This window comes from Zonotrichia leucophrys, chromosome 1, assembly GCF_028769735.1.
Source record: "Zonotrichia leucophrys gambelii isolate GWCS_2022_RI chromosome 1, RI_Zleu_2.0, whole genome shotgun sequence".
NCBI lineage: Eukaryota > Metazoa > Chordata > Aves > Passeriformes > Passerellidae > Zonotrichia > Zonotrichia leucophrys.
In genome coordinates, this window is record NC_088169.1 from 16,757,378 (window position 1) to 16,777,965 (window position 20,588).

Genomic DNA, 20,588 nt, shown 5'->3' on the forward strand with positions numbered 1-20,588 from the left:
GGAGATCTGCCTCATTTGCTGGCAGAGCTTTGTGGTCTGTAGCTGCCTCATCCAGATACTTCCATCTCTTTCTTCCAGGGAACTGGATTATGGGATCTAATCTTCTTGCCGTTGGCAGCAGTGTGTGGAGGTCTCTGAATGAGATTCATGCCTGCACTTCCATCCCTCAGAAGCAGACAACATCTTATCATTTTAGTTGCAAGATCCTCCTTGAAGGGATACCTCCAAGCAGAAGAAATCTCACCACTGTATGCATATGACAAACTATCAATGAACGATGAAAAAAAAAAGCATAATGTAGCAATGCAAAATACTGTTTGATTGAGATTACTGTTGTTTAAAAAAGCCCTGAAAATACCAGCAGGAAGGGTTTATGATTCTGCTCCCTTCTGCATTTTTTTTCTGGTCTTTCATCATGCAACACTTACAGCCTATAATTAAACCAGCTTGCTGCTATTTGCATTTTCATGAAAGGAGCCTCTCCTAACATACCTCTCTTAAATCTCCTATTTGATATCGAGCGAAATTTAATTTCAAGGCTTTACTCTTTGCAGATCATTTAACTCTTAATGGCTTTTCATCCTAAATCTATCTCTGCTTCTGTCTGAGCATATGTGTCTCCCTCCTCATCTCTCTTCCTCATTATTTGTTCACCTTTAAGCCATTCCAGAGCTATTGGAAAGACAGATTGCAAAGACAGAAGCCTGAATTTTGCTATTATGCTCTACAACTCTGGCATAAGTTCCTACACATTCCTATCAGAAATATTTCTGGAACTGAAAATCCAGCAAGGGAAAAAATGAGCTCTAGGCTGCTTATTAGTTAAATAGTTCTGTATGGCACTATTTGCATATGGGAGTCATATTTATGGATTTAGCTGAACAGTCAAAGAATAGTGCTTTGCACAATATTCTTGGAAGTGCTTAACTTAAGGTCATACATAAAACTAAAATACAGTTTATATGCTCAGTTCTAGGTCCTTTGTGTAAGGCATCCCTTAGAAAAGTAATAGTCAGCAGCAAAGCATGTCTAGCAAGTGGAATTTTCTGTTGATTCTCTCATTCCCTTCCCTATCTTTCCTTTTCCTGACAGAAACAGATGGAATTTTATTTTCTCACAATTACTATGAACTGAGACTAACAGCTCTTAAATTAGCAGTGAGGGGGTGGAAAGGTGTGGAAAGCAATAAAAACATGCAAACCCTCTGTAACAGTCTGAACAGTGAAATGTGGAAATAAATCTTGTCAATCAATAAACCATAACTGCCCTGTTGTGTGTGGATTACACCCAATACATGTAATAATTCCTCAATCCTTCATGTAATTTGTGTATATTAAATAATTAAAAAATTATCTTGATTAGACCTTCCAAGCTTCTGTGCAAATGAGGAGGACTGACATTTTATTTACCTGCTGATAAAGTCTGCAAAGGATTTTTTTTCAGCTTGGAAGTTGTTGTTTAAGCATGGAAGCCTTTGACTTTCTGAGAACATTTCCTTTAGGTTCTTCTTTGCCCTTTTAAATCTTATCTTTTTGCTCAGTTTCCTCTCTTCCAAAATTTGGTATTTTCTTTTTGTGACCGTTATCTCATTTTTAAAAATGGTAGTATTTAATCACAAGAGATGCCTCAATGGTTATAAGCTCAATTTAAAACCTACTCCAGTTATAACATGGACATCTTCTGAGAAAGCAGCCACTTGACTTTCTTGTAGGCTGGTTCTGGAGTGGGTCTGGATGTGTGTGGGATCTCAGGATCTGAGTCCTGAGATGCCGAGCCACCGAGACCACCCTTGGGGGGCTCGGGAGTCCTGGAATGTTGCCAGAAGTGTCTGGTGGCAGGACTTTGACCCTACACGGGAGACGACACCTGTATGAGGATAGGAGGACTTCACCGGGGTGAATGGTGAAGGGATTAGTTAATTAGAGGTGAGACACAGGGTTTAGGATTTCTGTACAGGGGGGTTTAGAGAAGTAAGATGGAGGAATTGGGGCGTGTCCTGTCCTTCTTCTTCTTCTTCTTCCCCTCCATCTTCTTTGGTGATGGTGGCACTTTTGGATTGGTTATTACTAAAAGTGCACCGGGCAATAAGAATAAATGGTATTGGGGAAAAATGATAAATATTGTACACGTAACAATGGGTATAAAGATAGGTGGCTGCCCGGAGGGCAGCACAGTGTGCTCATGGCTGACTGCTGAGCAGATCTCTGTCGGGCTGAAAGAACATCTTTTAGATAAACAATTAATAAACATAAAAACCGAAAGAAGAACTGAAGCCTCTTCTCGTCCTTCGATACGCGGGCTGTCCCAAGGCCACTCCGGGCCTTTCCAGGCCCTTCAAACAGACCAGAAAAACCGACAGATGTGCTGCAGGTACTGGCCACAATCTGATTGTCTGTTACATGCTCCAGGAGTCACAAAGACTTCCTGTGCTACAGCCATGTTTAATTTTGAGAAAGAAGACTTTCTAAATTGAACAGCTTAAATCACTTACCCTCTAAGCAGGCTCTATGGAAAGATGAGGAAATGAACATTCAGAGAAGTAGGTGCTGCTGAGATGTCATTTTCTAAACCCTGGCTGAGGTGTGCAGGAGGAAGGCCTGCTGCAATGCTCAGTTTTGTTCCTGATGAGGATCTCCTGGTGGAAAATACACATCACCTGAGCTGGAGTGAGGGCTCTCCTTCAGCACCAACAAGGTGGGGATGTCCTTTCAGGTATAGAAGTAAAGGAAGTAAAGGAAGAAATTCTCTGTGAGGGAAAGAAAACAGCTAAAAGTGAGGTATATTTCAAGCTCAGTTTTGTCTTTGCTACAGAACTAAGATCATGCTGGTCCTGAGTACTGGTTGTGGGCTGCTCTAAGATCAGTAAATTCATTTTGGCTACGAAGGACTTTGCCATACTGACCTGATATTGCTGATATTGACCTGTTAGTTCAAGAACAGGAGGTCACTGCATTCTTGGTAGTGTTTGTATTGACCATAACCCTTTCTAGAATTGATTTCCAGTGCCAGGTGATGAGGATTGCTGCCTCTGGTCTGCAATATGTGTGTCCCTTCTTCTCTGCTCCCACACATACATGATTGAGGCTGCACTGTAAAACAATAGCCCAGAGGCTGTCAGGGATTCCTTCCTATCCCTGAGGAAGCTGAAACACAGAGGTTCCTCCTGGTTACACCCCTGCAGCTTAAGCAGAGTTTCCATGAAGATGACTCTGATGCATGGGATGAAAGATGTTCAGCACACTAAAATTATTCAGCTACATATTTTCTGCCAAGCAGACCCTGAAAGTTCTGGGAGAAATGCCAAAGCAATGCTGGTAGATGAATGCTTCTGAGCCATCATGTCCTTGACTGCAGAAGACAGAAAAGTTCAATCAGGACTTTTTTTAAGGTTACTCTCTCTTTGTTTTGTTTTTCTTTGTATGGACCAGCTAAATACCAGCTAAAAAATGGTATACTCACTTGATGATGCCCTTCTCATGGAAAACCATAAGTTAATATAGCATTTAACAATGCAGCTTCCATAGATTGCACTTTATTTATAGTTACCTCCTACCAGTATCCTACGCATTTTGCTAGGTTTTCCGGGTTTGCATTGTTTTGCTGATTCACTGCATACAGCACACTGAAAATTCTTGGTAATCTTGCAAACACAATCACCCTGATGTAAATTCCTTATACTGTGTGCTCATTTCATGGAAGGTCCAACTTCACTCTCCCTCAGCATATATAGCTGGGAAAGATTTTACTTAAGTCAGATCTAAAATCTCCTTCTTGAACATTTGTTTAACAGGATTCTGCACTGTAGGTTGTTCTGTATTTTAGACTTTTTTACCTGTGCCTAGAGGCAGTGGCTATTGACATTTCTGCCATAGTGGCCCATTCATACAGAACTTTTCTCTGAAATGTGGCTTGGTTAGTTCACTGAACTACTTTTCTTTATCTGCAAAAAAATTCAAAAATTACTGCCATAGGTATATCAATATTTTTAAATTAAATTCTTTGCTTCTGCAAATTTTCATGAGGTTGAAGTGTTTCTAGATAATGATGTATGTTTACTAAGCCTTTTCAGCACCTTAAATCCCTAGTATTATTTAACAATATAAGTATTACTACAGTTCTAGGGCTTTCTTTTCTGTTTAGCACAACCAATATGGAGAAATTTTCATTTTTTGGTCTGACAGTTTTCCAATATTGTAACAGGAAGATATCTTTCTGTTTTACTTCAGTCATACACCAATTGATGTTTCGGATGCTGTCTTTCATGCCTAGTTTTTAGTAATTTTGCTTGTGCCTTCAATGTAACATTCATTTCACATTAGCTTCTTGTACTCTGGAGGGATTTTGTAGTGATGTAGAAAAATAGTCTAGAAGCTTTTAAAGAAAGATTGTAAAAAATTAATTTTTTAAAATGCAATTTTTAAGCATTTTCTTATTTTTGACTCCTGTGAGAAATAAAGTAGCCAAATCCAGTATATACTAAAATAATAAGCATTTTTATTCTGTAATATATTGCTATGTGAACAGAGGGAAGAAAGAGCTGAGCACATAAGTGTTCAGGAGGTTCCGGATACATAAGGGTCAGTCAGCCTGTAGCAATAAATGTCCCATTTAATCTGCACAGTGCTGGATTTAAAGGCATGGTTAAGAATTCTGGATTACAAAGGATATGAACAGCTCTGAACAGGTATATCTTTGTCTGGGGTTTGGAGATTTATTTGATTATGCTGCATATGGTCATATGTTCATGGCAACAGGGATGTGCAAAGAGCCTCTGTAAACCAGAAGAGACACAAATACTCCTGTAATCAATGACTGGTGTAATTAGCTTTCTTACCAGTGGAAATAGCCAACAAAGTTCCAAGGAAGTCATGAAGCATCTCAATAAATATAATAAAAGTATCAATATGTACAAAAATCTACTGTAGCACATAAACTTCAAATGCAGCTAAAGATAAATAAAAAGAAAAATAAAACAAAACCACATATAAAGGTATCTTTTTCTTTTTGGGCTTAGAATGAAGGTAGACTAAAGGTGGTGTCATCCAGACCTGTAGCACCACGCATGCCAGAAATAACATTATGTGGAAGTTGTTCAGAGCAATGTAATTCAGATTCAGTGTTATTTTAGGCAATGTTAACATAGTCCTGACTCACAAGAGAGAGAAAACTAATTTGGTCTGGATCCCATTATTCTCCCTGTGAATATATCTTAGTTGAAATATTTTTATTTATCAAATTCAGTATCTGATTTTCAGAAGCTACTTTACTGTCAGATTTACAGATTTGCAGTCCTAGTTTGCCTCCTATTTTTATCAAAACTAGGGCTTTGGAGGGGCTAAGCTAAAGCTGGGGGGCTTTCCAAAGTTGCAAAACAAAAACAACTGTTCCTTTTTTTTTCTGTTCAGTCTGCTGCTTTTTCCATGTGCTGGAGCACTGACCATCTACGAGAGCTTGTAGCCCAATCTTTGGATTTGTCTTTACCTTCTTGTTTCCTGCAAAACTACTTTGCCTTTTTGAAGTAAGGCAGTTTTATGTCCTATTGCTATATTTTCTTTAGATCATTGTTTCCTAAAGTTATTGAAGCCCTGAAAATGCCCACAAGGATAGATTTCATTAAAGGGAAGTACATGGGTTTAATTGTAACTAAAAAAAGAGAATTTGACCATTCTTTTCTCATCTCTATGCAGTAGTCATTTCTCCAAATGCCTTGGGCATCCTGAAATGTCAGTTTGTTCAACTTGACTCAACAAAGACTTCTAAGGCACTGTTTTGCAAATGATGTTTTATTAGTGAGTTGGCATCAAGAATCATAAAATTTAAAGGTTCCCAGCTTTGTGTATTAAAATCAACTGAATTTACAGGTTCTTCAGTCGTGAAAATTTCCTATTTTCAAAAGGAGTTTCCTATGATCAGGATTGGATAGAGTAGTGATAGAGATGGATGGGGATAGTGCAATGGCATTTCTGTTTTCTCTTCCCAAGATCTCAGAAGCACTATTTGGGTGTTACAGCTCTCTCCTTGTCCTTCAACATCCCTACATTGGATCAGAAAAGTCAACCAGACAAATCACAACCATTTGCTATTCCATGGTGAGCACTTTGAGCTGGAGGCATAAAATACCTCAAAGTGTTCATGGCTCTGGTCAACAAGAAAAATTGGTTATAGTCCCCATGGCTTCTAGGGCTTAATGTCCTGGCACGATTCCAGCATGTGTGGGATTTTACAAATGTATTTAAGGAACAGCTTTCAGTCAAAGGTTATGAAGTAAGAGGTTCCTGTAACTTCTCTGCTGCCATGGTGTGTCTGAACAGAGCATCACCACAGCCAGCTGGCCACAGCCAAGAGAGGCAGATGGAATGGATATAGCAATTCTGTCATGAAATGCAGTGATGAACACAGATCAGGGGCATAGAAGGCCCTATTCTGCACATGGAACCAGGCCATTTTGTAAATTAAAAACAAATAAAAAGTTGTGATTTTCTAATCTTCAAATTATTTAGGTGATCATGCACATTCACTAATTATCACATGACTGGTTGTAGGGCACTAGGATGAAGTAGAGAGGTTTAAAAGTAACAATATGTTAAAATAATAATCTGTCTTTTAAATAATAATAAATAATCTTTATGTTAAATAATAATTTTTTCAAAATAAAAAATAACTAGGGTTTTTCCTTGTTGCTAAGTAATTGTAAGCAGGACATTAGTAACTTGCTGTTTGTTTGCAATAGTAGTCTGATAGAAAAATAACTTTAAGATAAAGCTCAACTAAGAGAATACAAAAACCTCCCAAAACCAATCCTTAAGTACTCTGTCCATACAATGGTATGACATTAGCTAAATAATCCATGTCCTCCCAGTGCTTTACCTCAACCTGTTCTTCACTTGTCACAGGCAGTAAAACAGGTCTTTGTCTTGTGCAAATAAAAAGACATTTGAGCATTTCTAAGTAAAACTTTGAGAGAAAAAATATTTGCTTAAGACAAACAACTGTTTCATGACAGACCTATTTTGGGTGAAAAGAATGTAAAAATCTTAGCAATGTGTCTCTGGTGTATAAATAAATGCCCTGTAATTGTCTTTGCTAAAAGTGGAGGTAATGGTGTTGAAACAATGGACTCCATTGAAAAAATGAAATCCTGTAAAGTGATAAATGTGTAAGGTCAGCAGAACTATTTGAAGGTAAATCACTTTTTTTTCCTTAGCTTCTGACATCTTTAATCTGAGAAAGAAGATGTCCAGAAGTTAACTCTGTGTGTTCCACAGAGGTAGGAAAAGACCTATAACAGGTATAGGATCACACCTGCCACTTCACTTACAGGAACCCCTCCATTACCCTGCCTCTTCCCTGGACTAGACAATTCCTAGCACAAAAATCTCCAGACTGTGTTCAGACATGCTCAACTCCTGCTCAGACTGTTTTACACAGATTGCTGGCAAGACTGATGAGGCTGATGCATTTCTGGCCAGCCTGTGGCCAAGGGGCTAATGCTTCACATTCCTCCTGGGGTCCTTTAAACAGGTAATGGGCAAAACTCCACCTGTATACACAAAGAATTGCCATATCAGTGGGCCCAAATCATGCTTGGAAGTTCCATCTGGAGAGAAGAGGGCAGCCCAGAAGGTAGTGACAGTTAAGGGGTGCTTTGACTACTTGTACAGCTCACACAGATTTGCCATAGCAGGCAAAAATGGCCAGCATCCTTCAATGGGCTGCACACATCAGGTAAATCACCAGGAGTGGAGCAGATTTAGCACTGCAGAAACTAGTACCTTATTTCATACCAGTTTACACAATGTGCTCATGTCACACTTTCTCCATTTCTCAGTTTCCATTTTACCTTCCATCCATTCCTAATTCGGATCTCTTGCAGCTCCCTCCAGTTTTAGATGTACTTTACATATTGTTATATTGTGTGTGTGTATATATATATATGTCTTATATTGTGTGTATATATAGCTGGTACGTACATATCTATACAGCACTGCTGCTGTCCCAGACAGCAGCAGTATCCTGCTGTAAAGAATTCTCTCAAGGAGAGGAGAATGCACTTAAGTCAGCAGCTCAAGGATCCTTATTGCATGAGTAGAAACAATGTGTTTGTGATAGGAGCATCAACCTCTGCACTAGCGACTGGCTGCAAGCATAGAGGGTTTAGTTTGAGAGGGTTTTGACTCTGTGCTCATATCCTCTTTTCTTTGAAGGCATGAGAATTTTTCCATTAGAGCCTACTTTGTGGAGTTACTTTGGGAATAACCTCACAAGAAGCTGAACAACAATAAATGTATAAACATTAGAGTAAAGAAAAAGCTTTTAATGCCAAGTGTTTAAGAACTTACATCCCTGGCAAAAAAAAAAAGAACTACTAGAATAAAAAACCATTATGTTCTGATAATTCCCATATTTGATGTCTTACTTCTTATGCAATGCATTTTCTTTACATCTCTGGTGTTTCCATTAGAAACATGATTCTTCTTCCCTGTGTCCTGCTCAGCTGGTATTTTGGTCATGACAGATTTTCATTTTTAAGAACAAAGGAATTTTTGGAAAGGAAACAGAGATTTATGAAGTCCCATTATTTTTCTCTGAAACTGACAACATAAATGATTGTATAAAAAGTACAAGCAATTGTTACAAGCAAAAAAAAAAGAGTTTTCTGTCTTACCCTCAGCATCTGTCAGCTACAAAAGCAAAACCCAAAGGGATGCTCTCTATTTAAAATTATCTCTATTATTATCATCATAAGACAGTCAGAAGTACTTTAACCTTTACAGTTCTATCTCTTTGTGATATCCTGTTAGCTGTTGGTAACAGCAATGTTATATTGTGTTAAGGAGTTTCACAGGTTTTTCTATTTTAGCTCATCACATTTTCTGACATTCAAGTTAAGTGCACATTCTTATGTTTGTCTGTGAGTTTACATTATTTCTATTTTTCTTTTTTGAAAGTATTTATTTATTGCCCTTCACTCATGTCTACATTAAACAGCCCCATATATAGTCTCTCCTTGCATAAAAGTCTCAAGAGAATTTCTAATTTGTTTCATCATCCATTTTTGTAATAATTTTGTTTGCATTTTTTGAGATGGAGAGAACAAAATAAAACACAATAGAAAATATAACTCTGATTTAAATAGTGCTTGAATATTATAAGAATTATTTTCAGTGTTGTTTACAGACACCTTTCTTGATAAAGATCCTTCTATGCAGATGCTTCCTAAGTGTGGCCTTAGGATTTGCCTTAGGGACCATGAGCATCTTTGACCCTTTGTTGTGGTTGAGGCAGAGAAAGTATTCCTAACAAGTTCCTGAGAAGTATCTCTTTGTCTGCCTGAGTGTGTATTATTTCAGCAGTTCCATGATTTATTTTAAAACTCTCTGAATGTACTGTTTAACCTGAGGACTTGTCCTTCACCTCATCCTTGTTTCAACAACTCTCCCTCTGATTCCTCAACCTACAATCTGGAGGTAGAACAGAAATGGTGTATAGGGCTTTTCTGGCATTTTCTTGCTGTTTCTACCCTCTTCTTTTATCTTCATATTTTTAATAAAGAACATTTATATACTTTTTCAAAAAAGTAACATATACAAAAATGCTGTTAAAATTGAAAGCTAACAAAGAGTTGAAATGCTTCATTTTTTCACCTAAAGATTGAAAGCTGAAGGTAAGGTGGTATTTCTATGAGAAAGGAAAAGTACATTATTTTTGTATCTTTGTATAAAATATTTCAACTGCCATAACATCATTTATTAGACTAAAAACCTATGTATTTGTTCTAAATAGTTAAAGGTAATGTTTTGACACAGAGAAAATAAAATCCCATTAGCTCTATTTAGTGTTGATCTGGGGTCATCTATTATTAGGACAGGGATGGGTGACAGGAGATGACCACTCTTTCCTTGCAGAAAGGCAAAGACAGAGGTGTTAGCAGCTGCTGCTCGTGGCCTTTGTCCGACCCCCTTTCTCTGGCCACCGGCCCCCCTCTCCCTCCCTTAACACTCTCCAGCAGCAAGGCTCCTCCTGGGGTCTTCTGCACTTGGTGGAAAGCTGAGAAAAGTTGTGCTTGGCAGAGACCCCTGCATACTACCAGTGCTCATGTTGCTCTGAAGGTGGATGTTGAGGGGAAGAAGCATCTATTCTTAATAAAGCCAAGTACACTCTGCCATAAATAAATGAAGAAATAAATTATTAGAAGCTGAATAAATGAAATAGCAATTTAAGTACCTATTTAAACCAAGGTATTCTGTTCACAAGGAATAGTGTTTTAAGGAAAGCAGAAGTCGCTGGCATTTGTGAGCTTGCAAGCTGAGAGCTGCAAGAAAACTGCCTCTGTCATCATTTGAAAACATAATGCTGACAGATCCCTGACTTGGCAGTAGCACTAAACAGGATTAACCACTCTGGCATCTCAGGTTTCATTGCACTGAAATGGAAATAAGTGCTGTTCACACAAAGCATGGCATTTGTCATATTATTCATGCCTGTGGTGGCCTCTCAGGGAGTACATGGTTGGTCACATCAAGCCAAACAATGCATGACTTGAAATTAAACTTTCAAGAATGTTTTAATGGTGTTTTTATTAGTTAATTCTTCTTTTGGTTTTAGTGTACTAATTGAAAGAGATAGCAACCTGGCTCAAACATCCTGATACTCTTGGCTTCAAAGAAAGCACCTTTATGGTTTGATTCTTATGCAGCACATTCATTTAGCAGTTAGCCCTTTGCCCACGCATGGCACTCCCTGTCACCTCCATTTCTCCCAGGGCACGCTCAGCACAGGGTGTAGCCCAAGCAAGGATTTACACACCCATCACTCAGAGAGCTGATTCATTTGATTGTGGATTTGAGATCCTGTTCCAAGCAGGGCAGTGGCTCCAGCAGGTCACAGCTGCCACCCTGCCCCAAAGGCAGCCCAAGTGGTGGCCAGCCAGTGCTAAATCCAGCTGATAGCCCACTCCCTCCTCTCACTAGCCAGCTGGGCTCCACCTTGCTGCCCTGCTTGCTCCTGGCCTCCTCCTGCCTGCCCCACCATCCACAGAGCCAAGGGGCACAGCATGGGCTGGCAGCATGCGCTGGCAGGGAGCTGACAGCAGTAACTGGCAAATCCATGGCAGAAGTGCTTGGTTCAGTAGCATCACAGAAACTGGACTGGATTTGGAAGTTGTGGCACCATGGGGTCCAGAGGCTACATTTGAGAGAAACCCCTGCCTTATGTGTATCTGTATGCCTCTGCCAGGTTACCTAAAAATATTGGGAGACAACAATGCATTTGCCTAAATGTTTCATTTTCTCAAACTTTCTCACAGCCAGAAGAGCTGGAATTTTTTTTTGTGCGGGACTGAGTGGGGCAGTGATGTCCCCAGACAGCTGGATAAGCCCCAGCAGCAGGGAGATGGCAGGCTTTGCAGCAGCTGCTGAATTCACGGGTAGGGATTATTAGCACTTCATCTTGTTTGCTCTCACTCTTAGTGATGAGGGTGCTCTATTTTAATTGAATTTCCTTTCTACTTTCAAAGAGCATCCAAAGGAGAAATGTCAGCACATTAAAGGAGACTTTGCTTTTGTTTGCCAAAATATGAACCTGGAGCCAGAATAGTTCCTCTCTGGTAATTATAAAAGCTCAAACATTTATTACTCTCCTGTTGGATGACACTTGTAGTACACCTTGGAGAAATTAATTCTTACCTAGGCATCCAGAGAAATCAATGGCATTAAGATAAAACTTATGCTACCTTCTATGCTGTTCTGTGGAGTGTGCCAACTGAATGACAATAATTAATCATTAATTTTTACTATTGCAAAATAAATTGGAATTTGAGTCAAGTGCATTGCAAAAATATTTGATGACATATCAGGATTGGTGGCAGAATGTTTATTAGAGCTTTTGCATTTGGACCTCTAATACAAATCACTGACCTGGGTTATTATGACCCAGAAGTAACAGTTTTGTTCCCTAGTGCTGTTGCTTTATTTGAAATCCCATGTTTAAATCTATTTCATAAAATGCTTTCTCCTTTTTTATTAATTTCTTTAAGCCTAGCTGGGAAGATTCCTACTACATTTACACAAGTAGTTTGGATTCACTGAAATTGTCTCCAGTAGAGGGATTCTTTTTCTGCCTTTCCTGGATTAAAAAAACCAAACCACAATACAAGGTTGGTATTTTAACTCTCAAAATGAGATAGCTAGAACTAGAAGTACTGAAAACATTGGATTTGCATAATTTTAATTCAAACACAATGCAATTTATATCAAAGCAAAGAAAGGGTCAAATGAGGTATTTAGAAATACTGAAACAAATAATTTCCATGTAAAAACTGGTTTTACTTTGTCAGTTTATGAACATGTTCAGGATTCTTATATTTCAGCTATAGAAAAAAACCTACTGCTTAAAATTTTGTCTTTTTTGGTATTACAAATCTATTACATGGTTTTGCCCACAAGATTTTGGGAGTAAACATTTTTTTCTTGTTGTTTGTCATTGTGCAGGAAGCACTCACTTAAAATAATACAGAAAAAAAAATCTGTTTTCCCTTGCTGGGGCAATTTTAATCACTATTCATTCAGTGGCAAAAGATTAGCCATAGTTTAGGTCTCTCTTACAGGAAATTGGTTTCTCACTGCTTTTCCTTTAAAAATCAATTTTTAACTAACACAGTCAAATATTTTAACAAGTTGTGTGGTGAATATTCCATTCCCACTTATTTCTGTGAACTTCTTGTACCTCAGAGAAGTTATTTTCAGGTTTGCAGCTATGCAAATGAAAGTAACATTACTCCTTTTCTTTCGGGGCTACCAGTTCGTACATGCATGTCTAAACACCTCATGTATATACTGTAATATTATAGCATTAAATGAAACTGCTTTAGAAGGCCTGAATGTTTTTACTTACTCTAGTCACAGTGAGCGTTCTTTACACTTGTCATCTGAAATTATTCCCGCTCTTAATCTACACAGTTTAAAAATTGTGAAGGAGGTGATGGCATTTTCTATAAGCCAGCAGAAAAGGAAAAGAAACATTAAAGAAGATGTTATTAAAAGCATATGTCATTGTCACACTTCAGGCCCTGAAGGACTTCTGAGGCTGTTCTGGAAAAGGCAAACTTCGTTCTTGAGAAAGAACAAAATGTTAATTTGCTGTAGGATAAAAATCTACAGTATCTGTTGAATTCACACAACTGAATGCTAAGGCAGACCTCTTTAGGTCTAAATTGCAGCTTTCTTCAGCTAGCGAAAGTGTATATCCTCTCAGATATCTTTGATACACTTAGTCACATAATCATATTGTGACAGCTTGAAAGGAGGAGGACTCAGAAAATAGAAAAGCAGTTTAAAATTCTTATAGAAATAATTTATTTTTGGAAGACAGTGGCATGCATTTTGCAGAAACAATAAAATCCCTTCTCTGAGGAAGCTGATATTTTCAGTGGCCTTCAAGAAAGCTTACATTCATTGAATCATGTTGTTATCAGGTACCATGGAAGGTGGCTGAGTCCACTCTCTGCCTGAGGGCCAATCTGCCCGTGCCAGTTCTGAACGGTGGCGCAAGCTCTTCTCATAAAGTCTGAGGTTGGTGGCTGCACAAACACCCAGCCAATCTTCTTGCTATCCTTATAATTTTTATTTTTTAATCTTGCTTTGTTTTAAACCTTGATCCATCCACTATGGAACTGGAAAGTGAATTAATCCTTTTATCTTTACAGCACTTGCATATATCAGTACTGCAAAGATATGTATGTTTCTCCTCCTTTTACTTTCTCCCTTCAACGTAAATTCCACGTTGTGGGTTTTTTTAAAAATTTTCTTCTAAGTAATGTTTATAGATACCTGATAATTCAGATTGTTTTTTCTGCTCTTTCTATGAGCCACATATTTACTGAACCAAACAGATCATGGCTACTAAGTTTTCCTAGGGCCATGTAAATAAGGGTGTTTCACAAAGAGTCCATCCTTTTTCTGTATTGTTTTATGTGGTTTAACTTTCTCATTGCAGCTCTGTGACATTATCCCTTTTTCATAGATTGTGATTCACATAAAAACAGAACTTTTTTTGGGTTTTTGGTCACATAATTGCAGCTTTTTTCCCTGCAGAACACCCAGTAGTTCCGCCTTTCCTGTTTGTATAGCTGATCGCACCTGCTGCCACCCAGTAGCAGGCACTTATCCCCGTTGAATAGAACCCTCCTTTTCCCAAACCAAACCACTAGTGTGCGAAAATCCTTCTAAACCCAACATCTGTCCTCCAGCATTCGAAGGACTCTCAGTTTGGTATAATCTCTAGTAATGTAAACATGTTTTCTGAACCATCACTGAGTTCATTAACATCCTTCTGATAACGAGCCGCTTGTATGAGCTCCCTAAATAACTTCTTCTACATTGTTTTCCTTGCTTGCTGGAAGAATATCATATGAAACCATGTCAAAAATCTTACTAAAGTGACATTCAACATGACCTTCAATGTTTCTCCTCTGCTGATGATCCCTCTTACTTTGTTGCAGGAGAGATTAGATTTGACATCTTTTGTTCTTGACAAAGCTGTGTTGGCTGTTACTTGTTGTGTTACAACTGCTTAAAGATAGCTTGTTTACTTGCTCCAGTATCTTTGCTGTGTACTGAGGTCAAACAGATTGGTATGTAATAACTCACTCTTTCTTTCTTTCTTTCTTTCTTTCTTTCTTTCTTTCTTTCTTTCTTTCTTTCTTTCTTTCTTTCTTTCTTTCTTTCTTTCTTTCTTTCTTTCTTTCTTTCTTTCTTTCTTTCTTTCTTTTCTTCTTTCTTTCTTTCTTTCTCTCTTTCTCTCTTTCTTTCTTTCCTTCTTTCTTTCTTTCTTTCTTTCTTTCTTTCTTTCTTTCTTTCTTTCTTTCTTTCTTTCTTTCTTTCTTTCTTTCTTTCTTTCTTTCTTTCTTTCTTTCTTTCTTTCTTTCTTTCTTTCTTTCTTTCTTTCTTTCTTTCTTTCTTTCTTTCTTTCTGTCTCTCTCTCTCTCTCAACAATACAGTTTCTCCCCTTCTGTCCTGTAATATTCATTCACTCTAAATTATCAATGATAACCATTAGTTTTCATCATGCAGCCCTTTAAATTCAGGTGATGGAAAAGCAGCAAATTGTGTTTGAATAATTTTTCACTTGGTTCTTTGATTGTCAAATTTGAAATGTCTTTTTTCCCAATTATCAATAATGCCTGAGAGATATATATATATATGTATAAAAGCAAAAATTAGATACAAAAATATTAAAAAGCTTGACTTTCCCAGTGTTGTCTATTAAAAACTTACCAGTTCTGCCTGATAGGGGCATAATCATTTGCTTGATTCTTTTCCATGCCTGGTAGCATACTTAAAATTATTTCATGTTACCCCAAATGTCCCTTACTAGTTGTGTCTCATTTTCTGCTGCCTTTTCTTACTTTATCCCTGCATGATCAGGCTATGCTTTTGTAGCTCCTCCAAGTAATCTGACCCAAATTCTCTTTTCTGGAGCTTCATTCCTATCTGAGAAATGCTCAGGAGGAGCTTGTGACAGCCAGGCATATTTTACTCTGCCGGGTGCATTTTCTTCATGGAGAGTTCATTTACTTATACTCCTAGTGTTATTTCTTTGGGGAAGTGCCAGTTCTTAAACTTCTTTTTTTTTGCCTGCATCAACTTCCCAGAACATCATGTTGGATTTTAACTTGTAGGAGTTCACTTGTAGGAGTTCATGGGAACCCGCCTCCATATAATGTATTTTTTGGTGTCTTTTGATGTTTTTGCTTTCTTCTAAAATCACAGAATCTCCCTGCAAAAAACTGTGAAGCCATACATTTATATATGTATACATATACAGACATATGTACACATACATATGTACACATACATACTTATATGTACATACAGATGAATGTGTTATCTCCCTCTTTGTGAAGAACACTGAGAACTTTAAAAAAATGACTGCTTTTTTCTGACCCAAGTATTTCAGTCAAGTACCTACAAAAGAAAATGAAAGATGATGGGCGAGTCACCAGAAAACAAGGTCATCATTCTACTGGAAAATAGAAGCAGTCAGGATTTCTTCTTCCTTTTCCAATAATCCTGTAAAGAATTTTTTTGTTTTACATCAGCTATAGCTTGGAGGTGAAGGACACATGTGAAGGCATTATAAATCCATTCCTGGATTAGAAGAAGGAGTTAAAAGTTTTCTTCTATTCTGCTCTTTTCATTGATGATGTATCTTGTAGACATTTATTCTTATGACTATTGTTTATTCTGCTTCATCACATCAGGGATCTAAGAAGCAGGATTATTGTTGGCTGGGCTTCCTGATTTCAGCCTCCAGGGACAATTACGAGCTGGTATAGGACTGCACCAGTTCATGTTGTTCTGCAACAACAGCTGTAGAAACCGAGATACGGTGTCCCACTGCCTCCCAGGGAACAGATCCCTCAGATGTTGTATCTAGCACTGGCTTGGCTTTAAAGAATAGCTTTAAAATATGTTTTCATTTCCTCTGTGTCTCACAGGGACTTATTCTTTGACACTTGGCATGTTTTTGTGTCCATCATTACAATGAACATAATCTCTCATTTTCCTGCAAAAGTCCAATATTACAAAAAGGGGAAAATATTTCGAATTAAAAGCAGCATTCATCTGCATTGGTGATGAGCATAACACATTTCACTATAAAGGCTTTCTGTAAGCGTCTTTCAGTATTTCTTACTCTTGTGTATTTTAATTACTTGGATTAGCATATTTTTACTTCTTTCTTTAATGTTGTCTTAATATTAAATATTTATAATTATGTCAAGGACTCATTTTCCTTGTTTCTAAAGATCCATTTACTGCTTATGAGAGTGCTTAAAATAGTTAGTAATAACTTGCAGTATATGCAGGATACTAAAGCGGGCTGTATTAATTTCATTGTCATACAGAAGAGTGTGAGGAGGGTTGGGTAAATATTTGGGGTTTCTTTTCTGTGGTTTGGTTTTTTTTTTCATTAAAAGAACTCATAGAATCTCACTCTGATGACTTTTGCATAACTTCGCATTTAAAATTTCACTTCCAAGTGATGTTGAACACCGAAGATGAAAATTGGGCACAAACTCCTCTGGATGCCGGTAGCATTTAAAGTATGATTTTTTACCAGCTATGCTTATGCCTACTCGCCTCTTGGGGTCTGAATTAAAACACCCAAAGCTTATAAAATCGGAATGCATGCTCCCAAAAAGCCAAGGAAAAGCTCTTCCCATTATACAGTACTTATAAGCTTAGATGTCTGTAAAATAATTATGCGATATTTCCCAAGTGGCTATGCACCGATTATAACATTCATTATTACCCGTTATAAGCGGTGATATATAATTATATTCCGTGATCACTCTTGCACGTTCAATGCAGGGCACGATTCACCACGTGTACGCTGGCGGTGCCGGCACCACCGCGCCGCAGCTGCCGCGCTCGGCACCGGCCGCCTCAGTTTCCCTCAGAGCCTCCGCCGCCTCAGGCTCCCCTCAGAGTCCCCGCCGCCTCAGCTTCCCTCAGAGCCCCCGCCGCCTCAGACTTCCCTCAGAGCCCCCGCCCGCCTCAGACTTCCCTCAGAGCCCCCGCCCGCCTCAGACTTCCCTCAGAGCCCCTGCCGCCCCAGCTTCCCTCAGAGCCCCTGCCGCCTCAGTTTCCCCTCAGAGCCCCTGCCACCGATCCCTCACCCCTTCTCCAGGCGTTCACTGCTCACACCCGTGTCTCCTACAAAAACACCTGCCAAGGGCTCCTTTCACCCCTCGCAAGGGGCTCCCGTTCCCCGGGCGCAGCAGCCCCCGCCAACCCCTCCCGCCGCAGGTCCGGGCACAGCGCGGGATTCTGACGGCGCGGGGATGCCGGGTGTGAGGGGATGCCGGGCGTGCGGGGATGCCAGGGGGTTGCGGGGATGGCGGCCATGAGGAGATGCAGGCGGGGATGGCGGGCAGTGCGGGGATTGGGGATTCCGGCCGTCAGGGGATGCCGGTGTCTCGGGATGCCCGCGGGTCGCGCAGCCCCGAGCGGAGCCGCCCCCGCCGCGGCGGGCGGAAGGGGGACGGCGGGGGGAGAGGCCCCGCGCCCCCGGTGCCGCTGCCGGGCATGCGCGGTGCCCCCGGAACATGGCGGCGGCGTGAGGCGGGCGGCGGCAGGAGCTGCTTGACAGGACGCCGCGGACCCGCGTCCCGCCCGCCCGGTGAGTGGCGGCCGCGGCGTTTCCCGCTCCCCGCGGTGGCGGGCAGGGGGAGGGAGAAGCGGAGAGAGAAAGGGAAGCGAGGCGGACGTCGCGCCCCCTCCTAGGGCTCGCGCCGCAGCCTCCGCCCGCCGTGGCCGCCGGGCGCCCCGGTCCCGGGTTCCCCTCCTCGGCAACAACATTGCGCTGGAGGCGGCACCGGGTCTGACCGGGGCTGCCCCATGCCCCAGCGCCGCTCCCCTCCTTCTGCGGGCTGAACTAAGAGTGCGGCGGGTCCTGCCGACCCCGCCCGCGGGGACCCGCGGGTGGCCGAGTCCGAGCGCAGCTGCAAGGGTGAGAGGAGCGAGCGGCTCTGTCTGCCGGCGCTAACAGCGTGCCTCTCTCTGTCCGGGGGTGGCCGCGACTCCCGGTAGCAGCAGCTCCGGTGGGCAAGGGCGGCACGGGAGGTCCCCGAGCCGCCGGTGCCTCCGGGACGAACAGCGGGGCCGGCGGCGTTTGACAGGAGCCCGAGCAGGACACGCCTCCCCTGGCCGGGGCGGCCCCGCTGCCTCCCCCGCGGTGGCGGCGGGGGCTCCCCGTCTTCCCGGTGGGGGCTGCGCCCGATCGTCCCTGCCCGACCGCCGAGGCTGCGAGGGACTGGGGAACGGGCGTGGACCAGAACAGCCGGGTTCCTGTTAAAAATCATTGAATTCCGATCGCTCGCTTGTGTTGGGTAAGGCGGCTGGGGGTGCCGCTTGAGGACTGCGCGGTGCCAGACGTGGCCTGTTGTGGGGCACTTGTCGGGTTGCGATGCACTGCGGCACTGTTCCCGTTTGCTTTACAGTTAAACTGCGTGTGTGGCATATATTGATTGTCGACTTAGAGAGGGTATCTTGCACGGGGAGTCATAATTTTTGATGGTTCAAAGAAAGTAGTTCAAGTATGGAAAGTTCTATTGCCGTATTGTGTGTCATTGTTCTCGTTAGCTAGGCTCACCTACAAACACGTTACAGTGCTGTAGTGTGTATCAATATTCAAGTTGGATTTTATGCTGAATTATTCTTTAGGTGTGAAAGCATGCTTTAACTGTTAATAAAATTTAAAGTTGAAGTCTTTTCCTGCAGTAATTTGCTGTTTCTCACTGATGAGTTAGACTATAAGAGATAGCAAAAAATAATTCTAAGACCTAAAAAGTTTAATGAAAATGGGAAATACTGATATTTTATTGGGTTCTGGTAATGTAAACTTTTCTTGTGACTCATGCATATCCTAACTAACGTAGACAAGGTGATTAAAATTTAAAAAACATAGATTCTGTAGATATGACAGTAGGTTTTCAGAGCATGCTGTGTCTGACTTGTAAACAGCTCTTCAAGTTTGGTTTTGAATTTTTTATAATACAGACTAACAATCTTAAACCTTTGGATTTTAAGATCATTCCTGCTTGACCTTACACTTTGGAAGCGGCAGAGCAAAGCAGTTGGTGAGGCAGTCGTGCAGGGTCAGTAATGACTGCAGCCCTGGTGCAGATGGGAGCGGTGCTGCAGGGAGGTGTTTGCTGTGTTACCCTTGGGGTTTGGGCTGTCCCGTTAACGTTACAGAGCAAATAGGGGAGGGAATGCATTGTGCTCTACCAGCTCTCCACGGGCCACCATCCCGTGCTGCTCAGGCCACAGCAACCCACAGCTCATGTGAGCCTTTGCACTTACAGTGTGTCCACAGAAACTCTTTGTACAGCCAGGCTGTGCTTTGGGGGCAGGGGCAGCTGATTTTCTCCCTTAGGGTACCATAAAATGTAAGTACTATTTAAGGATGATATTGCTTGATCTGATGTAAAGAAGTGCATTGGAGACCCTTCTGTTAGCATTTATTTGGGAAGTTGTGCAGTGATGCAAGTGGGAAGCTGCAGGAAACAGTGCATGGTGAAACAGAGGTTGAGACCGGGAAGTGTTTAGATGGCTTTTAACTTTAACATGGTCTGGTATTGAATGTGAAAATAGAGTTTACTAATTTTGTTTGAAACTCAGTTGATGGAGTCGATGCTCTGTTTTTCTATTTGATGTAAATAAGTAGCAGTATTTGTGTGATATCTTTCAAGTTGCTTGGTATTTTATATTCTTGTGGTAATGTTCAGATTCAGCGAAAACAAATGTTGGCTTTTCATGATGTACTGTAGTAAAAGCATAAATGCTTTCACAACAATTAGAGGCCATGTAGATATGAGATCATAACTAGATTGTTCTCAACATTCAGACATATGTAAGTCTTGATGTAGGAATTTTAGGAAACAAGTAATGGCAGTAGTTTAACATGTTTTTCTCTTGACTTTGTGTGTTCTACATTAAATGTACAGATGCTTTTTCCCCCTTTGCTGTGAGTGCTGTTGTTGTGACCAGACAGTGTGCTCGTAAGGCAGCGGCATTGTTTTCTGA

At 40.8% G+C, this 20,588-nt stretch overlaps 1 protein-coding gene across 6 annotated transcripts in view; it reads left to right on the forward strand.

Moving 5' to 3' along the window:
* Nucleotides 1-18,125: 18,125 nt before the first annotated feature.
* Nucleotides 18,126-20,588, forward strand: part of SCML2 (Scm polycomb group protein like 2) — a 73,434-nt gene continuing 70,971 nt past the window's right edge. For 2 of the 6 annotated variants that reach the window (XM_064707816.1, XM_064707849.1), the window contains exon 1: nucleotides 18,126-18,180. The gene's annotated coding sequence lies outside the window, so the exon portion shown is untranslated. Of the gene's footprint in view, nucleotides 18,181-18,339; nucleotides 18,511-18,793; nucleotides 18,890-19,904; nucleotides 19,952-20,588 lie in introns of those variants that run through there. The other 4 variants (XM_064707841.1, XM_064707806.1, XM_064707824.1 and 1 more) reach the window with 4 other exon arrangements.